Genomic DNA, 22,066 nt, shown 5'->3' with positions numbered 1-22,066 from the left:
TCCCCCCATAGAGCACATGCAAATTGTTTGGGGGTAGTGGGAAAGTGATGACATTTGAAGACTATGCACCTACCGATGCATATGATCAGGCAGTCTGCAGAATACTAGGTATAGAAACCAAACTGCCTAGGCAGAGACTGCGTCTCATCTTAGACGAAAATGGAAATCTGAAATCCACAAATCAGCGGTCTATTCACGCTCTTTGTGCAGACTGTACAGCAGCGATTATTTTTTAATTATTTCCTCTGAAGGTACTTATTTTTACTTTATGTTACGCCTTTTCTATTCTGAATGTTCTGCGTATATCACTTTATCAAAGCCAACAAAATTCAGTTACATATCGTTGAGTTGAAAAAAGATATTTAGACCAGCTATGTCCACAAACACAGATCAACAGCTGCCTATTCGCTTGCCTCTTCAACTATACTTGCGAATCAGTTTTTATCTCGTATATAGAAAGATCTAGATTATGACCCTTATCGATTAACATAAATTATTGTAATAATTATTATTGCAGTAACAACTGATCATAAAAAATATGAGGAAGGAAGACTCGCAGTTAATGTCCCATTCACGATTAAGTCATTAGAAAAAGATAATTTATAAAAACAACTACCAGCCATTAAGTTGGAAGCTTGTTAGTTGTGTTTAGAACATTTCTTTGAATACAATTGTGCAACGCTCAAATCAACCACAACGATGGACACACAACACCTCATAATTTCATCTACTAACAAAATAGGTTTCACTAGAAAAGAAATTGTAGCATAAATCCTCTCTGGCTAGTATATAATGTCACAAAACTAGGTTACCACGAGTCAACTGTCAATTGTAACCGTGTTCTCTCCGAATGATGGTGATATTAATGATGATCTTGGCCGTCAGATTTATTTTCCATTTGTTCATCAGACAGGTCGTCGTGTCGTTCATATTGCCGTAATTGTTAAATTACCTAACTATTGAGAAGCCAAATTCTTAAATGGGTGCAGTGTCCTCAGTGGTTCACCACATGGTTGTGGCTACATATGATAAAAAATAAGAAAACAGAAAATTAAATAAACAGCTCTATTTTCCATCCTCTCACTTGCAGGATGATCATAAATCGCTCCTCGCGGGTGACAGCTGACAGAAATGAAAGCCTCTGCTACCAGTATATCACACCACTGTGCAAGAATTTGTTCACACTGTTTTCTCATAAATCAACTATTGCTGCGACCAAAAAATTTATATGTTTCTTGTAGTTAACTTTGGTTTAACATTCCAATTTATCGTATTGAATACGTGAAAGAATAATGATTATTTCAGTCCAGATCGCACAGTGAACACCACACATGTGAAAACAACTTCGCCGGACAGCAACTCTCACTCTACGGAAAGAGTAGGCCTGTCCAGCGTTAGTTAAGATTACAGTGATTAATAAATTGATTTGAATCAATATAAGAGCAGAACTTCGTTCTTGAACAAGGCCGTTTCAATAAAATAGAATTTACTGTGCCACAAATGGTTTCTTGAAACAGGCAGATGAACGAACGAAGTCGCTGCTGGTGTACGGTACCGGTTATTTGCTATCGATTGTATCCACATACTTATGATGTCTTCACACCAACATTTTCGTCGTGTGGACAGCTGCACAAAAACCCTCCTTGTGATCTATGTCAAATAATTTATTTAAGGAAAAAAAGAACAGTTCAGAAGGCAGCAGTGAAATTAATTTTCTTTTCTTTGTAGGTAGCACCGTTACTCGAACAACCCAATGAGAAATTTCAGAAACCGACCTTGGTGAAGACCAGTTTGGATTCCAGAGAAGTGTAGGAACACGAGAGGCAATACTGACCCTGTGACTTGTCTTAGAGGGTATGTTAATGAAAGGCAAACATATATTTATAGCATTGGTAGGCTTAGACAAATCTTTTGACAATACTAACTCAAACACTGTCTTCGAAATACTGAGCGTGGCAGGGGTAAAATAAGGGAACGAAAGGCAGTTATAAGTATCGAAGGGCTTGAAATGGAGGCAATGGTTGAGAAGGGAGTGAGACAGGGTTGTAACCTACCCACTATGTTATTTGATGATTACGCTGAGCAAGCAATAAAGGAACCAAAAGGAAAATTTGGAGTAGGAGTTGAAGTCCATGCAAAAGAAGTAAAAACTCTGAGGTTTGCCGACAACATTGCAATTCTGTGAGAGACAGCAAAGGACTTGGAAGAGCAGATGAATGGAATGGACGGTATCTTGAAAGGGGGATATTACGTGAACATCAACAAAAGCAAAAAGAGGATAATGGAATGTATTCAGATTAAATCAGGTGATACTGAGCCAATTAGATTTGGAAACGAGACACAAACTAGTAGAAGAATTTTGATTTTTGGGCAGCAATTTAACTAATGATGGCCGAAGTAGAGAGGATATAGAATATACATTTGCAATGGCAAGAAAAGCATTTCCAAGGAAGAGAGATCTCTTAACATCGAGTATAGATTTAAGTGTCAGGAAGTCTTATCTGATAATATTTCTATGGAGTGTAGGTATGTATGGAAGTGAAACATGGAAGATAAACAGTTTAGACAAGAAGAGATAGAAGATTTTGAAATGTTGTGCTATAGAGGAATACTGAAGATTAAATGGGTAGGTCATGTAAATAATGAGCAGCTACTGAACAGAATTGGTGAGCCAAGAAATTCGTGCCACAACGTGACTAGAAGAAGGAATCGGTTGCTAGGACACATTCTGAGACATCAAGGGATCATCAGTTTAGGATTGGAGGGAAGTGTATGTGTGTGTGGGGGGAGGGGGGTGGGGAAATCGTAGAGTGAGGCCAAGGGATGAATACACCAAGCAGATTCAGAAGAATGTAGGTTGTAGTAATTATTCGGAGATGAAGAGGTTAGCACAGGATAGAGTAGCATGGAGAGTTGCATCAAACCAGTCTTCCGGCTGAAGACCACAACAACAACAAGGTATTACTGAAGGAGAGCCTGTTTCTGTCCTTTAAGATAGCCAATACTGTTCCACAGCCTCTCCTGGACTTATTCGTCTGTATTACCCCAAACTGCTGCATCATCTGCAAGTGCAAATGCGTTGATGTCCTTATTATTGATTTGCTTTAGTTCTTTCATCACTTCATCCATAACAGTAATAAAAGGTAATGGAGAAAGGCAACTGCCTTGTTGAATCCCTATAGTTGTTTGCAACCAACTGGAATTACCATTCTCCATCTGCAAGCAACTGCAGCCAGTTTCGTAAAGAATTTTAACTTTCTGGATTAGCCTTGTGGGTACATTTATGTTTCTTACGCTTTTCCATAATGGCTAAAAACTAAAACTAAAGAACTAAACTCCGTCCGAACAGGCCATGGAGACCCAACGGTACAGACCGCACTCCCTGTCATCCTCAGTCCACAGGCATCACTGGATGCTCATATGGAGTGACATGTGGTCAGCATACCGCTCTCCCGGCCGTATGTCGGGTTCCGAGACCGGAGCCGCTACTCAATCGAGATAGCTCCTCAGTTTGCTTCACAAGGGCTAAGTGCACCCCGCTTGCCAACAGCGCTCGGCAGACGGGATGGTCACCCATCCAAGTGCTAGCCCCGCCCGACAGCGGTTAACTTCGGTGATCTGACGGGAACCAGTGTTACCACTGCGGCAAGGCCGTTGGCCCCCTTAAGGGCTAGAAACAATAAATGCCCAATATGTAAATAAAAATAGTTTCAAAGCGAGAAGAACAGCATAATGTTATTTCTGAAGGTACAAATCATACAAATTTATACGTCATCACTCACACACTATCACATACGATCTGAGTAAGCGTGATAGTAACTTACTTACTTACTTACTTGTCACACCGGACTCGATAGTCCATTACCGCAGCAACGTATTTTCGCCATCTGTCCCTGTCTTGGGCTATTTCCTTCCGTTCACCTTCAATACCTAGGCTCCTCAAATCAGCCTTCACATTGTGCTCCCATCTACGCCTTGGTCTCCCCACTGGACGTTTTCCCACTAAGTGCCCTACCAGTACTCTGAGCGCTGCCCTGCCCTCATCCATTCGAGCTACGTGACCCGCCCATCGCAGCCTACGTGATTTAATAATACTGATTATGTCAGGGCTTGAATAGAGTTCGTGAACCTCTTCGTTATGCAGTTTTCGCCACTCTCCACTAATGTCATCCCTTTTTGCTCCGAAAATTTTCCTCAAAATTTTGTTTTCAAATACTCGAAACGGCTTTTCATTTTGCACAGTGAGAGACCAAGTCTCACACCCATACAGCATAACTGGTAGAATAATAGTTTTGTATATTCTAATCTTTAGATTCCTAGACAATATCCGTGATGAAAGTAATCTATTCAGTGAGAAGTAGCATGCATTTCCCGCCCGTAATCTCTTCTTCAGTTCGGATTCAATCTCATTTCTTGAAGTGATGTCCACGCCTAGATACTTAAATGCGTTCACTTTTTCAAACTGCATGTCTCCAACTCTTAACATTTCACGATCTACTGCTCTTGGCATTCTAGTAGTAACCAGGTATTTAGTTTTGTCTTCACTTATCCTTAGACCTACATCTTCACTAGCCTTGATTAACGCATTCGCATTTGCTGTTACAGATTGTTTCCTATTGCTAACGATGTTTAGATCATCTGCATACCCTAATATCTTAATATTTCCATTTAACTCCACACCCTCTGATTTATCTGCTGCCATTCGTACAATATATTCTAGGACTAGATTAAAAAGTAGCGGTCCGTTCTTTATTATAAATTTTTCTGACTCCAATTTCCCAACACATACTCTACCTTTTGTGTTTTTCAAACTCGCTTCTATAAGTCTAACATACTTCTTTGGTATTCCAAGTTCCAAAAGCATTCTGTACAATTTTGACTGCAATACTGAATCATATGCTTTTGTAAAATCTATGAAAAGATTATGAACTGGTTTATTGTATTCCCATTTCTTTTCTAAAATTTGACGCAGGGTGAATATTTGGTCTATAGTTGATCTGTTCCTCCGAAAGCCGGCTTGGTAATCCCCCACGATTTCATCTGCATATGGTGTAAGCTTGCTTAGCAGAATATTCGAGAAAATTTTGGAACATACTGGTAATAGCGATATACCTCTATAATTACTACAATCCATTTTGTCACCTTTATTAAAAATTGGGATCAGAATCGACTCCTGCCATTCTTCAGGTATCACCTCTGAGTTCCATACTTTAGTTATCACTTTGTGAACTACTTCCACCAATTTCTGTCCCCCATTTTTAACTAATTCTGCAGTTATGCAATCTGATCCTGGTGCTTCATGGTTTTTCAATTTGTTGATTGCATCTCTTACTTCCTTTAACGTTGGCTGAGGTATCTGGGGTTCTGCTGTATGTATTTCGTACGCCTGCTCATTTCCTGCTTCCTGGTGTACATTTAATATATGCTCAAAATACGCCCTCCATTTGCTTAATATAGCACTGGGGTCTGTCAGTATTCCCTCGAAGTGCATTTGTCCTAGCCTTGAACCCCTTCCTATACCCATTTATGTCTAGGTAAAGTTCCCTAATGTTTTTTTTGTTTTACTGTTTGTTTCCATTTTTGTAATTTAATTGTTCAAATAATACCTCTTCTTTGCCCGTAGCCTACGACCAACTTCCCTTCTCAAGTTCAAGAACTCTTCTGGGTTTCTGTCTCCCATTCCATCCCAATCTAATCGCGCTTTTCTCCTTTCCTCTACCAATTTCTTGCATTCCTCATCAAACCACGGTTTTCTCCTGTTCTTCTTAATTGTACCTATTGTGACTTTCGCTGCCTCTTTGATATTTTTCCTCACAGTTATCCACTGTTTATTTACATACTCGTCTTGATCTTCGTGTGTCCTGAGAGCATCAAACCTATTTGAAATTTCTATCGTGTACCTCCTTCTAAAGTTTTCATCATTTAGCTTGTCAGTGTCGAACCTAACAAGTTCTGCATTGTGACACCTTGATGTTGCTGTAGATAGCAGTCGGTGAACTTTGGCAACTACAAGAAAATGATCAGAATCGCAGTCTGCCCCCCTGAAAGTCCTAACATTTCTATACTAGTGTGCCATCTCCGATCTACAAGAACATGATCAATTTGGTTTCGGGTGTGTCCATCTGGAGAGACCCAAGTTGCTCTATGAATGTCCTTCCTTTTGAAATATGTGCTCTCAACAATAATGCCTTTTGAAACAGAAAAATTAACCCCCCTTGTGCCATTATCATTCGAAATGTTATGCAAACTTTCTTTCCCAATTGTAGGCCGGAATGCTTCCTCCTTTCCTGTCTTCGCATTAAAATCACCTATGATTAATTTTGTATCGTACTAGGAGAACTCATCCCACAGTTGATCTAGTTCTTCATAAAAGCCGTCTTTAACAACCTCTTCAGTGTCCTGAGTTGGTGCGTGTACATTGATTACTACTAGTCTATTCCACCTGCCGGACAACACTATAACTGATAGTCGGTCACTAATGAACCTTATATCTCTGATTGCGTGAAGCACTTTTCTCTATACTGCGAAACCTGTTCCGAAACTCCATAGAAAAATATATAGTTACCCCTCTTTATGCTACCCTCCCCCTGCCACCGAGTTTCTTGATTAGCTGTAACGTCTACATCGTATCTATCTAATTCGTCTAATAAGGTCTGGAATGTTCCTGGCCTGTTCAAACTTTTAACGTTCAATGTTCCCAACCTGAAAGTTCCTTTCGACCTGAATCTCTTCGAAGTAGGTTCCGCCCGGAGATCCGAATGGGAACCTAGTTTACCTCAGGAATATTTTACTTCAAAGGGACCCATGCCCATTAATGTTGCTGATTCTTGATGAATAGATTTGATAGTAAGAGAAGAAGAAACAAGGATGGTTCATCACGCCATTGCCTGCTCCCCACCGGCTGTCCGCGACTGCTTATTTTTTGTATTCGCAGCTACCCTTCATATATGAAGGCCGTATCGCCTATCCGCAACCTGGGGACGCGCTGTGCCGTGGTGGTAGGGGCCCACGAGACAGAAGCGTGATAGTAAGCAATCAAAAATTAAAATCTCCTTGATGAGAATGAAACTGATATGAGGGAATATGATATGAAGTTAAGCTGGTTACTGAATCCATGTTGCAAATTATTTCGTTATTCCTGACGTCGTGAGTGACAGTAATGGGACACATCAAAGCACTCGAATTTCTGGAATAAAGCCGAACAATGTGTGGAAAATATCCTTAAAAGCGACACTTACCGTAAATTAGAAGTTTCTTACTTAAGGACATAAAAATATATTATAAAAAATATATTTTGTAGGTGAGTATTTTGATAGTTCATACAGTTCAGAGTTTTTAAAACAATTCCGGAAACTTTTCTGTGATAGCGACGAAAATGTTTCTCGTATTGGTATCCGGAAACATAGAAGGTATGACTCGCTGATCCATTCCATATACAGTTCTGCAGGAAGTGGTTCGCCTCCACTTTATCCTACTTGATTTACCTTGTTCGACCACTCGATAACGAAGACTCAATTGTTGACGGTGTAATAACGTCCAACCCACCTTAAAACTGGCTTTTATGTGGGATAGGAACCAACAAGTTATTGAACTCAGGCTCGGCTTTGAGAGTATCGGCTTGCGTCAGTGAATTATTATGTTAATGGAAGGTGGAGGGGGAGAAAGTAAGGGAAAGGGAAGGAACTATTGATGGCAGCTGCACGGGGACTTTATGCAGAATGAGCGGCGACCAGTGAAAATATGAACCAGACCGAGATTCGAACCCGGGTTTGCCTGCTTGTCAGCCAGTTACCTTAACCACTGCGGCATCCGCACATAGTATTTAGCCGACTTGCGTGTAATATCTCGGCCAACCCACCTTCCCATCTAGCGCCTCCTATCCGCTGGCTCCGTCCACGTTCTCCATGATTTATTCTTTGAGATTAATGCAGAGGTTTAACGTACTTGTGCATCCGCACTGAAGAGGGTGGATTCATTGTCCATTAAGGAGAATCAGTTATATGAACGCTTGGTGTCTCTTCTTTCGGAGTTGTCCGAAGGAACAGACACCACTCATTCATATAGTCAATGAATTATCATATCTTGAGAAACAAGGAATGACAAAGACATTCTGAAAGGATTTCGAGAACGCCATGGCAAGGTTGCTATGAAGTGCAGTGTTATTTGGTTTTCAAACTTAACCAAAAGATACGGTCCCAGTCATTCGTCTGTTGTAACTAAGTTGTGTTCGTGATATAATAAGTGAATTACCCCCATGTGCAGTGAACAGAAAATCCCTGAAATATTAAGCTACGCGTTAAGCGCGAATCTTTAAACCGCAGAATGTAAATGGAAATAAATCTGACCCACAACAGTCAACAAAATAGTCACACAAACACACACTTATATAATTTATGCACGCTGGAACTGGATTTTGCGTAGCTATAATTTGAATCCTAAGCAGTACGTAATGATTCATCAAGAAACTCGTGAAAAATTAAATACTGTAAGTGTTTGTTTTCTGCTTATAGCACCCAGCAGTGCGTCCAGAGGTGGCGGTCCCCTCTGACATCATTGGCTCTAAGCAAGAAAGAAATCCACTGTGTTCATAAATTAGATACATAAAAGTATGCTTTAATTGTGAAAAGTGTAAATAACTTACGGAAATGTTTGATGTAGCACTGAATGTAGAATTTATTCCCGCCTAACATTCTTAGTTTCCGACGTCCCCGCTAGGTGGCATGGTCGAATAATTTATTCTGATAGTCATCGTGGGGTCGTATAACTGTGCATAAAATGCGCGGTGGTGTTCATAGTTTCATGAAATACAAATCCGCTACTACAGTTCAGAGACAATTCAAGACTAAATATCGCAAGCCACCGTATCAGAGACAAACTATTATTAATTTATACAATCGTTTCACAGAAAATGGCTGTGTATCACATAGGAAGTTGGGTCAGGATCGACCAGGAGTTCCTTCCGCAGCAACTGAACTACATTCATAGTCCGGGTAAATCAGAGAGACGCGCAGGTTGGGAACTACAAATGCTTGGTGTTAAGATTGGAAGGTATTGTGGTAACACCTGTCACTCAAATCCTACAAACTGGAACTGTTGCAAGCTTTGAAAGAAAGTGAGAAAGAAAAACGAAGTGATTTTTGAGTAGACATGTTTAACAAAATGCAGACTGAAGACGATTTTCTTAACAAAATTATGTTCATTGTTGAAGCCACCTTCCACACCTGCGCTAATGTCAATCGGTATAACGTCCGGATTTCGTGTGATCAGAAACCACGACACGTAATCGAACACGTACGGGACTCGCCTAAGGTAAATGTTTTTTGTTCTGTAAGCTGTAACAAGGTTTATGGTCCTTTTTTGCCGAGTCAGCTGTAACTGGCATATCGTATCTGGACGTGCTTGACCACTATCTAACGCAGCAGTTACAACAGGATAAGGGCACCGAATTTATTTTCGAGAAAGATGTCGCGCCACCACGTTATGATTGTGAGGCTGTCGCGTTTGTCCTTAGGAACGTGCCAGCTAGAATTGTACGTGGTGGAACAACATCCTGGTCATCACAATTACCTGATTTAATCCAAATGGACATCTGCGTACGTGGTTTTCCTCGGTGTTACATTAAAGACAGTGTGTTTGTCCCTCAGCTTCCGGGAAACGTCGACGAGCTGCGAAAACGGATAACACAGTCAGTTGTCCCCATACATCAAGACTTGTTTCATGGGACTTGACAGGGAATTGATTGCAGATGGGACAATTGTCGTGTTACAAAATGTAGCCATACTGAACATTTGTAAACAAGACTTGAAAGAATACTGCATTCAGTGCTGTGTTAAACATTTCTGTAAGTTATTTATCTTTTTCATAATTAAAGGTTACTTTTGTCTAACTAGCTTAATATATGAACACCCTGTGTCGCATCATCAAAAAAAAAAAAAAAAAAATCAGTCCCCTAGAACCTAGAACTACTTAAACCTAACTAACATAAGGACATCACACACATCCATGCCCGAGGCAGGATTCGAACTTGCGACCGTAGCAGTCACGCGGTTCCGGACTGAAGCGCCTAGAACCGCTCGGCCACAGTGGCCGGCTGCATCATCAAAAATTAACACGTAAATTATCAATAAGATTTCCATATAACATCTCAGTAAGGTGCACAGTTTTCTCTGTAACACATTTAGTGACCACGCAACAGCCGGCCCAAGTGGCCGAGTGGTTCTAGGCGCTACAGCCTGGAACCGCGCGACCTCTACGGTTGCAGGTTCTAATCCTGCCTCGGGCATGGATGTGTGTGATGTCCTTAGGTTAGTTAGGTTTAAGTAGTTCTAGGTTCTAGGGGACTGATGACCTCAGAAGTTAAGTCCCATAGTGCTCAGAGCCATTTGAACCATTTGACCACGCAAAGCCGGAACTCTAGCCTTAACCTATCTTTCAGCTCCTGAAATCTAACCTCCAACAAAAAGAAAATATGATTTGTGAGGTTGCGCACTTGCAACCTTACTTTAGTGAATAACCTCTGGCATATCAGTGTCTTCAAGGGTAATCATTGTAATCAACATGTTGAAGGCACATGACCCCGTAGCAGCAGGGCACCGTATCATACGGGGGTTTATGCAGAAATAATTCAGAGAGAAGTTTATTAATATCTGCCTGCATTATTATCAAAACGATGGAATTAATTTAAGAACCTAAATTCGTCCTCAAAGCAAGACATACACGATTTCACAATGAGCAAACGGATGCTAAGTTCTCATTATACAACTTTTAATAAGATAGCATCTCTTAAAATTCAGGCTAGAGTGGTAACTTCGACTTTACAGCACGACAAATTGAAAGGACAGTATCGTCACCGTTGTCAGCTTCCATTTAATTGAAATTGAGCAACCTGTGGATCTCCATTTCGCCACGTGGATGAATACCGCCGCACGCCTTATCGCAAAGCAATAGCGAATACACTGTGCAGTAATTTAGCAAAAAAATTCCAAGATTACCTAATTCCCCTAAGCTTCATAACGGCAGCCAATTCAAATAGTTTCACCCAGTTCCTTCATTCATGAAGCACTTCCAAAACAGGTCAGATCGACACCAGACAAATCTAGTCTTCCGTCCAGACCAGGATTCTCTCAAACCAGCACAGGACACCGAACAGCACTAGAACAAGCACAGAGCGGAATAGAATGGCGGAAGGTCTTTCAAACTAGGCTACTTCGTCGTTCCTAAATCGCAAAGGCTTTCCATTGACTAAAAGAGAAACTGGCCTTCTCAAGACGCGAAAGTATCTCAGCGGACATGCAAATACATTGCTCAAAGAGCTTATTCGCATTAGTCGAAGCTGAGTACAGTCGAGGTAACCAAAGTATTACAGAGATCTCCAAAATGAGATTTTCACTCTGCAGCGGAGTGTGCGCTGATATGAAACCCCCTGACGGATTAAAACAGTGTGCTGGACCGAGACTCGAACACGGGACCTTTGCCTTTCAAGGGCAAGTGCTCCACCATCTGAGTTACCCAAGCACGACTTACACCCCGTCCTGACAGCTTTACTTCCGCCAGTACCTCGTCTCCTACCTTCCAAACTTCACAGAAGCTCTCCTGCGACCCTTGCAGAGCTAGCACTCCTGGAAGAAAGGATATTGCAGAGATGACGGTAGCGGTCTACTAAAACCAAAATATAGTAGGTAAAGATGAAATTGCGAATGAACAGGCAACTTTCAAAGCCATGAGGTAGAAAAATCTAGCACAAAAGAAAAGTAAGAGTTTAACATAGCTCTTATTCACATGAGAAAGTCGCGGAAAAAATATCGGTCTTGTCAAAGGCATCATCTAGTCATGTGTCCTCGATGACTTAGGGAAAGAACGGAAATTGGGAAACTTCGTTTGCTAGAAAAATCTAACTGCACGGATAACGTTGTTCCGGAAACAGTGAGATTACTCTTTTCCTGCTATCTGCAGAACTACATATTTTCCATTAGTTTGAAGGGGAGAGGGGGGGGGGGGGAATGCTTATCTCTTGTGGGAAGATACTTCCTAAATAGCGGATTTTCGCTATCGTTCGCAACTTACTAGAAGACAGCAAATTTCTGGTTCCATTACTGGAATTGATACGATGTGCAAACGTCATTATGAATGCTGAGATTTGCGTGGATTTAGATGAGCTAGTTGTGTCATTGGCACACCGCTTATCTTATCTACAGTTTTCTCTCATTCTTCATTTCACAGAAATAAATCTTCTGAAGAACTTGATACTAGTGCATGGTGCCTGACATCCTCTCAGATGACAACAATCTGTTCGATGTGTGTTACGTATGACTGTTATGAAGCTGACTTAATTGTAGCTAAGGTTATTTGCTTGCTGTTGTGAAACAGACACTGTCGCCCTTCTAACGACAAAATATTGCCGAACTGATACTACGTGAGTCACATTTATGTAAAGAACTTTTCAAAAGTATACTGCTTAATTGTTGTCATACCGTCGCTTGCCTTAATTCGAGAAGTCCACGCTGAAATTGCTTATGTTCTGTCTATTGACAGAAAAACGTTTCATTGTTGCATTGTTTTCGTAGTATTCATCTGTACTGAATGTTGTCAGCGAAGGCAACAATCTTGTTAGAGGTTTCCTGTGAAATGTTCTTGTTACCTATCTCGTGAGACGGTGCAGTGCTAAGATACTAAACTTAGAAGCTAAGGTTTCAAGTCGCCTGCGGCAAAACAGGTTTAGATTTCCCATGATTCCACTAAAGCAGCTAAAGTTATAGCTGGATCGGATTAACATAGAGACTGAATTTGAGCATGCAAGAAGGGGATGGGAGGTAATGTTGTCGGTTCGCCGTAACGCGAATGGATAATACGGCTCGGGTAGCAGCAACTGTGCGGTTCCTACTGAGTACGTTCCCTGGTAGCGCGCAGTATTGAGTTCCCTCTGCAGGATCATAATAGTCTCATCATTTTCCTAATCTATTTCACGGTTAACGTCACTCTTCCGCGAAAATAGTACCACACTGAGAAACAAAGAGTATAAGAATGAAGTAGAATAGTCATGTTGCAAATCGCTAAATTTCGTCCGCATCTGACTGGTTCCCGGCAGCTGAGGTAGCAGAACGTTATGACAGCTGTGCACAGGGCACAAGGTGTGACCAGAGTCTTGTTCTGAGTGGTTGTTGGTGTCGTACCTGTCCTGTAAACGACTACCTGTCAGGTACTTTGTTACTGTTCTCAAACCAGGCAAGCGGACTACTCCTTTCCCCAGCCATGCTCGTTACGAACAAGCACTTCATCTGAACCCTCCTTTCTTTTGGAATGGTTTCTCTAACTTTAAACATAGCCTTTTCTGTGTTGAATAACTGCGAGAAATTAAAACTGTGTACCGGAATATGGTCTATAGCATTGTACAAAATGTTAGTATAAACTTTAAAAATGGCCAACAGCGTCCAAATTACTTATATTAAACAAAGAATTTTTACAAACATTAAAGTACCAGTGTAAATTCTGTCTTCACAAAAATGTATTTTGACTTCTTTTGCAGAATATTTTCTCTCTTCTATGTTGATATACTGTCTGAAGTAGTTTTAAATGGAATTTGGAGAAATTACACAGCAGTATAGCAATAAGGGCAACAGACCATAAGTTTCCCAATAATCAAAATCGTAAATGTACTAGAAGGAAGTGAACACGTAGTACTTATGTCAGTGATATGAGTAATTTGTTCAAATTTGTTGTAAATGAAAGTTATTTGTCCAAATTATCTTAATATATCGGAATTATCAGCAACCAGTTGCATACAAGGAATTTTGTTTTGTTAGCAGGTTTCAGGCATTTAATGCCCTTCTTCAGAAGGCTTTACAGAAAAATATACCACAAATAAGTAGAATTTAGATAGGATTATTAAAATCAAGAAAGAAAAGTTTAAAGATTTTTAAAAGCTAAAGATAAAATATGGTACATAGTTATAACTATCACATTATTTGCGAATGACAACAACAAGACGCATGCGGCGTACAGCTGTGATCCTAAAAATGTACAAAGGCAATAAGTAATACACTAATGAATACATTAATTAAAAGGAGCTCGTAAATACTTACAAAAATTGAATAAAGAAGCCAAATACCAAGGGTAAACATCATGCCAGAACTGCAACTAATCAACTAATGATGCGCATATCTTAACGTTGGTCTCAGGGTGAAGCCAAGTAGGATAAAATAATAAAACAAACACTTACACATCTACAGTTGTCATAAGGCATAAACTAAAATGTAAGTGCGAATAAGCAGAGTAGTAAGTAATACATAAAAACCTAATGATAAATAATATAAGCTAATACCAACGACAAGTGGCGCTATGGACGGGAAATTCGGGAACTAATTTCCTAACTGCTGTAGTGAGGTCAGTAGCAAGCTGGGAGGGAGCCTGTCAGCAAAAACGAAGTGCGAAGAGCATCAACGGCTGGAACTAGTGACTGGGGTAAGTGTAGAAACAATTCTCTACCACCGACTAATATTAAGTGTCGGAAAGTGAATATAGAGGAAAACAAGCCTGGGCACAATTGTACCATAGTGAAACAACTAGTACCGGAACATACGCAGGTCGTAAGTATGTGAAAGAATAGGGTATTTGACGGTTTTCTGGAAATCGTCTTAAATAGCTAATTATGTCATTTTATATTCATAACATGCTTTCTTCCTTCTTGAATTTCAGTATTCTTTTCTAAAAACGGAAATGAAATTAAAATAATTTGAAAGCCAGCTAAAACGCTCCATTCGAGTCTTGTGATGCCTGTGACGTCACTGGCTAGCTTGTTGCTCCTATTGTCATAAAGCTAATTCACCGTGGTGTCTCGTTTCGGATTTTACGTTTGGGAAATTGGATTGCAAATGCTGTGTAGTACCACACTCTTCAAATACATCCATAAAACTCTTGAAAAATTGTTTTGAGTGTTTCAGAGAATGAGAAGGAGAGTATAAGTTGGTTGCACTGCACCGGTAAAATGCCATCCCGTCGATACCCAGTTTGCCTTGTTTAATTAAAAATGTCTTGCACTCTGAAGTTAACTTAATTTACCTCCGACATACGCATTCCCACTGTTACAAAGAAGGATAGCGTCAGTCGATGAAATTAAACTCTTAGTAAAAATTATCGTTATAGCTGCTTCCTTGCACATCACTTTTAGCTCAGTTGGTAGAGGGCTGGACTGTCGAATATTAAAAGGTGAAAGCCATTAACTGATTCGAATCTGCCTGCAATTATATTTTAGTTTCAAAATGGTTCAAATGGCTCTGAGCACTATGGGACTTAACATCTGAAGTCGTAGTCCCCTAGAACTTAGAACTACTTAAACCTAACCAACCGAAGGACATCACACACATCCATGCCCGAGGCAGGCTTCGAACCTGCGACCGTAGCGGTCGCGTGGTTCCAGACTGAAGCGCCTAGAACCGCTCGGCCACTCCGGCCGGCTATTTTAGTTTGTTCATAAAACAAATCCACATTCCTTCCATATGAAAACCAAATCATTATTGCAGTACTTAAGAACACCGATTAGAAAGAGAGTATTATTGTATTTTCCTTGAGGTTATCATACGCTTACATTTGCAATAGTTGTTAACACACGTCACGTTGAAAAAGACATTTTCTATTTAATATGATCAGATACTTTTACTTAATTAGAAACAATGTTTTCCTTACGTTCACCTACCGTGCAAGTAGGATTCTTGTTGTTTGAGCTTTCGAAGTTTCATTGTCTTACATAAGCTGAAGTTAAGTCTGTTTCAGACACTGACGTTTGTTTACACTCACAAATGGCACAGTCCTCACGTTTATGCTACTGGCATGTTGTTGCGTGCTTTCAAAAACATAAATGAAATGGAATGAGGTGATCCTTAACTACGTTCCCTCCGACTCAGAGTTGCAATATCAAAAGTTTTGGCTGGTTTCGTTGTCTACGGGTTGGGATACGTAGTTGCCGCATTACAGGCCAAATACTGCTGTGCCTACAGTATACAATTAGAATACACACATGAACCGAATGGTCGAAGGTTTCTATCACTCGGCAGTTGCGAATTATGAAAGTAACATATAAATTTATAAATGGAAGATTGCAATTAAGTAAAATCTGCAAGTACTATCTTAACGACTTTAAGTGATGAGTACGATAGTAGAAGTACTTTTGAGAATGTTGTATATTTCTGCAAAACACGTACTGGTGTCGATGGCCGAGCAATTAAATAAAACAACAGTGAAACAATAGATTCCTGCTACACGTAATTACACTCCTGGAAATTGAAATAAGAACACCGTGAATTCATTGTCCCAGAAAGGGGAAACTTTATTGACACATTCCTGGGGTCAGATACATCACATGATCACACTGACAGAACCACAGGCACATAGACACAGGCAACAGAGCATGCACAATGTCGGCACTAGTACAGTGTATATCCACCTTTCGCAGCAATGCAGGCTGCTATTCTCCCATGGAGACGATCGTAGAGATGCTGGATGTAATCCTGTGGAACGGCTTGCCATGCCATTTCCACCTGGCGCCTCAGCTGGACCAGCGTTCGTGCTGGACGTGCAGACCGCGTGAGACGACGCTTCATCCAGTCCCAAACATGCTCAATGGGGGACAGATCCGGAGATCTTGCTGGCCAGGGTAGTAGACTTACACCTTCTAGAGCACGTTGGGTGGCACGGGATACATGCGGACGTGCATTGTCCTGTTGGAACAGCAAGTTCCCTTGCCGGTCTAGGAATGGTAGAACGATGGGTTCGATGACAGTTTGGATGTACCGTGCACTATTCAGTGTCCCCTTGACGATCACCAGTGGTGTACGGCCAGTGTAGGAGATTGCTCCCCACACCATGATGCCGGGTGTTGGCCCTGTGTGCCTCGGTCGTATGCAGTCCTGATTGTGGCGCTCACCTGCACGGCGCCAAACACGCATACGACCATCATTGGCACCAAGGCAGAAGCGACTCTCATCGCTGAAGACGACACGTCTCCATTCGTCCCTTCATTCACGCCTGTCGCGACACCACTGGAGGCGAGCTGCACGATGTTGGGGCGTGAGCGGAAGACGGCCTAACGGTGTGCGGGACCGTAGCCCAGCTTCATGGAGACGGTTGCGAATGGTCCTCGCCGATACCCCAGGAGCAACAGTGTCCCTAATTTGCTGGGAAGTGGCGGTGCGGTCCCCTACGGCACTGCGTAGGATCCTACGGTCTTGGCGTGCATCCGTGCGTCGCTGCGGTCCGGTCCCAGGTCGACGGGCATGTGCACCTTCCGCCGACCACTGGCGACAACATCGATGTACTGTGGAGACCTCACGCCCCACGTGTTGAGCAATTCGGCGGTACGTCCACCCGGCCTCCCGCATGCCCACTATACGCCCTCGCTCAAAGTCCGTCAACTGCACATACGGTTCACGTCCACGCTGTCGCGGCATGCTACCAGTGTTAAAGACTGCGATGCAGCTCCGTATGCCACGGCAAACTGGCTGACACTGACGGCGGCGGTGCACAAATGCTGCGCAGCTAGCGCCATTCGACGGCCAACACCGCGGTTCCTGGTGTGTCCGCTGTGCCGTGCGTGTGATCATTGCTTGTACAGCCCTCTCGCAGTGTCCGGAGCAAGTATGGTGGGTCTGACACACCGGTGTCAATGTGTTCTTTTTTCCATTTCCAGGAGTGTAGTTATGAACAACAACATAGCTCGCGAGTTATTCGCTTCTAAACACACACCACGCCTTCACTGTAGAAGCCACGGAAATCTCACAATTGGACAAGTCAGCACTAAGAAATATTTCTATCTGTCGCGACCACGCGCAAACTGCTCCACACTCTCCAAGTCTTTCCCGCGACCGTGCGTCCTTCGCGCCGTCGCGTCCAGCATTTCTCCCGTGTCCTGTGCGGTACTCTCCAGAACTACCTCGTGTCCTGGTCTCCCGAACTTCAATCCAGTCTTCCCATTCACGAGCGCTGTGATTGGCTAGAGCGCTCGCGCCATGTCTTCAATCCAACGTACACTCACAAACATATTTAAACACGTACGAAATACTGGAGTTACATTTAAATAACTAGACATTAAATAAATATTCCTACGGCTGGACCATAAGCACGCTCTCACACACATTATTAGATACACTCCTGGAAATTGAAATAAGAACGCCGTGAATTCATTGTCCCAGGAAGGGGAAACTTTATTGACACATTCCTGGGGTCAGATACATCACATGATCACACTGACAGAACCACAGGCACATAGACACAGGCAACAGAGCATGCACAATGTCGGCACTAGTACAGTGTATATCCACCTTTCGCAGCAATGCAGGCTGCTATTCTCCCATGGAGACGATCGTAGAGATGCTGTATGTAGTCCTGTGGAACGGCTTGCCATGCCATTTCCACCTGGCGCCTCAGTTGGACCAGCGTTCGTGCTGGACGTGCAGACCGCGTGAGACGACGCTTCATCCAGTCCCAAACATGCTCAATGGGGGACAGATCCGGAGATCTTGCTGGCCAGGGTAGTTGACTTACACCTTCTAGAGCACGTTGGGTGGCACGGGATACATGCGGACGTGCATTGTCCTGTTGGAACAGCAAGTTCCCTTGCCGGTCTAGGAATGGTAGAACGATGGGTTCGATGACGGTTTGGATGTACCGTGCACTATTCAGTGTCCCCTCGACGATCACCAGTGGTGTACGGCCAGTGTAGGAGATCGCTCCCCACACCATGATGCCGGGTGTTGGCCCTGTGTGCCTCGGTCGTATGCAGTCCTGATTGTGGCGCTCACCTGCACGGCGCCAAACACGCATACGACCATCATTGGCACCAAGGCAGAAGCGACTCTCATCGCTGAAGACGACACGTCTCCATTCGTTCCTCCATTCACGCCTGTCGCGACACCACTGGAGGCGGGCTGCACGATGTTGGGGCGTGAGCGGAAGACGGCCTAATGGTGTGCGGGACCGTAGCCCAGCTTCATGGAGACGGTTGCGAATGGTCCTCGCCGATACCCCAGGAGCAACAGTGTCCCTAATTTGCTGGGAAGTGGCGGTGCGGTCCCCTACGGCACTGCGTAGGATCCTACGGTCTTGGCGTGCATCCGTGCGTCGCTGCGGTCCGGTCCCAGGCCGACGGGCATGTGCACCTTCCGCCGACCACTGGCGACAACATCGACGTACTGTGGAGACCTCACGCCTCACGTGTTGAGCAATTCGGCGGTACGTCCACCCGGCCTCCCGCATGCCCACTATACGCCCTCGCTCAAAGTCCGTCAACTGCACATACGGTTCACGTCCATGCTGTCGCGTCATGCTACCAGTGTTAAAGACTGCGATGGAGCTCCGTATGCCACGGCAAACTGGCTGACACTGACGGCGGCGGTGCACAAATGCTGCGCAGCTAGCGCCATTCGACGGCCAACACCGCGGTTCCTGGTGTGTCCGCTGTGCCGTGCGTGTGATCATTGCTTGTACAGCCCTCTCGCAGTGTCCGGAGCAAGTATGGTGGGTCTGACACACCGGTGTCATTGTGTTCTTTTTTCCATTTCCAGGAGTGTACATAAACAAACTAAATAAACATATATAAAAGGAATAGAACAAAAGGTAGGCCAGTAGCCTAATGTCTCTGTGCTTTCTAAAACAGAGTAAATATTTAACCAATTTCTTCATGAATAGTATATATCGGATATAAACAAAGACATAGATGAATAAATATATTTATAAGCATGCTGCTACCGTTTTTTTTTCGTGTAACTGTGGAGTACTTATGGCCTGACGAGATCAATAGTAATCGGCCACTTTGACCTCCAATAACTCCTGTAATTCATACCAATTTAGGTTTACACTGATAGCTTTCTAAAGACACGGAAATCAACAAAATCCGATGAAGCGTTTATGTTTTGGAAATTCATTACTGGATTTTACTTGTATAATTTACCGTCAGATAGTAAACTTTAAACTAATAAAGATATTGAAAATCTGATTACACCATCAGAATCGTCGTGCAAATAATCTACATGTTTCTTTTTGCGGTACCATGATTCATTTGGCTACTATTAATTTCTATACGAACTGTGAAATGACTGCCAGTAAGGTTTCACAAAGTCCGCTATCTTTGGCGCTCCCGGCGTGTCTCCTTCACCGACTGAGCGTCCCTATAGAATTCCCAGCCACGCGGCCGGTGGAGCAAGTGGTCCGGCCGTGGTGCGGCATCACGCCGTTGCTAACGAGCCGCGGCTTGCCTAGCGGCCCGAGCGGTGGCCGCCAACTCTGAACTTTGAATATTTCCAGAGCGCCACAACTCGCCCATTACCTCACATTGTACACGCTTTATATCTCTCCACAAACAAAACCTCATCGTCCTACAACTCGTCGTACTGGGGGAGTATGGCGTTATCTTCAGTACTAGCAATGCTTAAAAAAAAAGTAGTTGTTTGTAAGCAAAAAGCAAAGTAGGCAAAGTGGATGCATTTACCCTGAGTCGTGCAGTTCTCAGACTAAGATTAACGTGAAGCTATATACATTACATTCCACCACCGAAACAACTGCTACAATGAGTTCTTGCTAACGCTGTTTTCATATCACGTGTAAAAATTTTAAAAATTTACGATTCTTCCAGGATTCAAATATGTGCTTTTTCGTATCTCTAGTCACATGCGCTACTCGTTGCGCCACGGAACACATGGTGCTGGCAGTATCTCTCCTGTGTATCTCGTATAGCGGAAATCAGCACTAATATTTGCCGAGAATAACTTTATTGTGCCTTGGGTCGTACTTGTATAAGATACGGGCCCATTTGCCAAAATTACACAATTCCTTCGTTTTGAACTGGTTTAATGATGTTGCAGGTAGCAAGGAAAAGAATGACCGTCCTTGCACATATCACCGCTCTAAATGAGTGGAGGATATGCGCATCAGTGTTCGTAAGGTTTCCACTATCAGCGTTCACAAAATTCCTTTCTATTGTTAATTAAAAGTTGTAAAAGCATTTTCCATCACTAAATAGCTAAACTATTTGCAGGAAAAGTACGGAAAAGCCTAGTGACTTCGACTAACACTCCTGTAACACATGTATAGCTTCGTCTTACTCCCAGTCTGTGACGTCTCCAGAGCTTCAGCGAAAAACAAAGCGTTTTCGATCATTTGACCAAATCTTGATTCTAAAGGACTTTTAACCTTTAGTTACACAGCACTGGAGACCATCAACCAATAAGCCAGAGAGCATACCGTGTGTCAGCAACGGAACCTCGAATAATTCGCAACGAGGTAGAGAAAATGATGAACAATGTCAACATTCAGCCTTCGCAGAGCCCATGGTCGCCACCAGTGGTCCTCGTCAGGAAGAAGGATGGCAGTTGTGTTGATTACAGGAAGCTTATAAGAAAACTAAAAAGGACGTTTATCCTCTTCCACGAATTGACGATTCACTAGATTGTCTGAAGGGAGCTAAGTTTTTCTCAACCATGGACATGTACTCAGGATACTGGCAAATCGAAGTAGATGAGGCTGATCGTGAGAAAACTACATTCATCACCCCTGAGGGCCTGTATGAGTTTAAGGTAATGCCGTTTGGTTTGTGCAATGCACCAGCAACTTTTGAACGAATTATGAATAATCTTCTAAGGCACCTGAAGTGGACGATGTGTCTTTGTTATTTAGATGACATTATAGTGCTCTCAGAGACATTTGATAAACTTATAAAAAGACTGAGGGCCGTTCTTAAGTGTCTCCAGCGAGACAGACTGAAACTTAATCCAATAAAGTGTCTCTTTGGAGCAAACGAAATCAAAATACTTGGACACCTTGTGTCAAACGAAGATGTGCGGCCAGACCCAGAAAAGGTGAGATCTATAAAGGAATTTCCTATTCCTAAAAGTATTAGAGATATGAGAAGCTTCCTCGGATTATGTTGTTATTACCGTTGTTTTATCAAAGACTTTTGTATCAAATCCAGGCCACTCCAAGAGTTGTTAAAAGCTGATGCTAAATTTGTCTGGTGTGGTGCTCAACAAGATTCTTTCGATGTGCTGCGAGAAGCTCTGAAGTCTGATCCTGTTCTTGGTCTGTA

The 22,066-nt window shown here is 42.6% G+C and overlaps 1 pseudogene; it reads right to left on the bottom strand.

Annotated features, from left to right (window-relative positions):
* Positions 1–3,541: 3,541 nt before the first annotated feature.
* Positions 3,542–3,659, bottom strand: LOC124555999 (annotated as a pseudogene).
* Between the last annotated feature and the right edge of the window lie 18,407 nt (positions 3,660–22,066).

This window comes from Schistocerca americana, chromosome 1 (assembly GCF_021461395.2).
Source record: "Schistocerca americana isolate TAMUIC-IGC-003095 chromosome 1, iqSchAmer2.1, whole genome shotgun sequence".
NCBI lineage: Eukaryota > Metazoa > Arthropoda > Insecta > Orthoptera > Acrididae > Schistocerca > Schistocerca americana.
Note: the sequence above shows the minus strand (reverse complement) of the source record. Positions and strands in the feature narration are given on the sequence as shown.